Below are 1,379 nucleotides of genomic sequence, written 5' to 3'. Positions count from 1 at the left end.
GGGGAAGCAGCTGGGGCCGCCCGCGCACGGGGAGCATGCAGCCCTTCCTCGCATGAGACCAGGACTCCTTCTCCTTCCCCTCCACTGCTGGACTGAGTCACGGCTGCTGCGTCACGCAGCCCCTCTGGCCGGGAGCCTCCTAACGAAGTGAAGGCAATTGGTTCTCGGCAGCCAGCTGCTCCTGGCCACCGGCCCAACGGGCTGAGCTGGGGGGAAGGTGTTTGAGGTGCCGGGGCAGGAGTGGGGACAGGGATGCTCTGTGGAGGCACCTGGAGCAGGAGCTAAGAGGATGCTGCATCCCAGGGAGGTGGCCGCGGTCGTGCCCATGTTACCGGGCTGCTTTGGTTCTCCGTGGCGGCAAAATCAAAAGCCCAATTAAGGGGCTGATTGTGGGGCAGCATTTGTTACCTCCAGTTCTGTTCAGGCTGCGATGCAGAAAGATGCTGGAGAGGCAAGGTGTGCTCGACCCCCTGCTCCCCACGGGCTCTCTGCTCCTGCTCCGTGGACAAAACCACTGTCTGAGGGAGCTGGGGGTACTGAGCAGCACCTTGTTTTCCACCCAGGCTGGGCCGCTGGCAGCTGGATGCCCTCCCTGCAGCCAGAAAACCTTTTGGCTACGCAGACTAGGAGCACTCCTCGCCACTCCCAGCTTGCCCTGTGGCCTCTGTGCTGCCCCACGGATCATGGAGGTCCAAAATCCACCTCCACGGTGGCTTCGGGGCATGATGTCCCCATTGCCCAGGATGGTCCCTAAAGCTGCTCCCCACTTCACTCCAGGGGAAGGAGAGGCTGGGGGGCTCAGGGCAGAGCTGGCCCATGGCAGGGGACCCTCAAGTCTTCCCACTCTCTGCTGTGCCCTTAACACAGATTTTAAGCACCTCCAGGAGCCTGGTGTCCCCCTGAGCACTTCAGAGAAGCAGAGCTGAGGCAGCTCCTCTGCTCTCCTTGGCCAAGATGGGTCTCACTAAGGCCACGGTTCTGCCCAACCCTCCCTGGGTCTGAGCAGCTCGCTCTGGTTTAATGGCTTATCATGGAGTAACGGGCAGTGTTCTTGGGCCAGGGCAGCGTTCGGGGTGAATTTTCTCCTTCGAATAAGCCTCACACACACTCCAGGGCAGCGGCCACGGAGGTGGGACCTCGGGTGGGCTGGGAGCACCCGCTGCACAGTGGCTGTTGATGCAGCGTGTGTTGAAGGAGAAGTTCCAGGTGAAGCCCAGCTGCTGGCAGCTTCCTCGGTGTTTTATCATACGGCTGAGGGGGGCTTTTCCTCTGTGTGTTTGGATTCAAAGACACTTTGACCAAAACAAGGCGACGCGCTGTGAGCAGTTTGGCTGGGGCTGGATCGGCCCCGCTGGGGTGGACACTCGCTCAGGCTCAAG

The sequence above is a fragment of the Buceros rhinoceros genome, unplaced genomic scaffold (assembly GCF_000710305.1).
Source record: "Buceros rhinoceros silvestris isolate BGI_N320 unplaced genomic scaffold, ASM71030v1 scaffold33529, whole genome shotgun sequence".
Lineage (NCBI taxonomy): Eukaryota > Metazoa > Chordata > Aves > Bucerotiformes > Bucerotidae > Buceros > Buceros rhinoceros.
Note: the sequence above shows the minus strand (reverse complement) of the source record.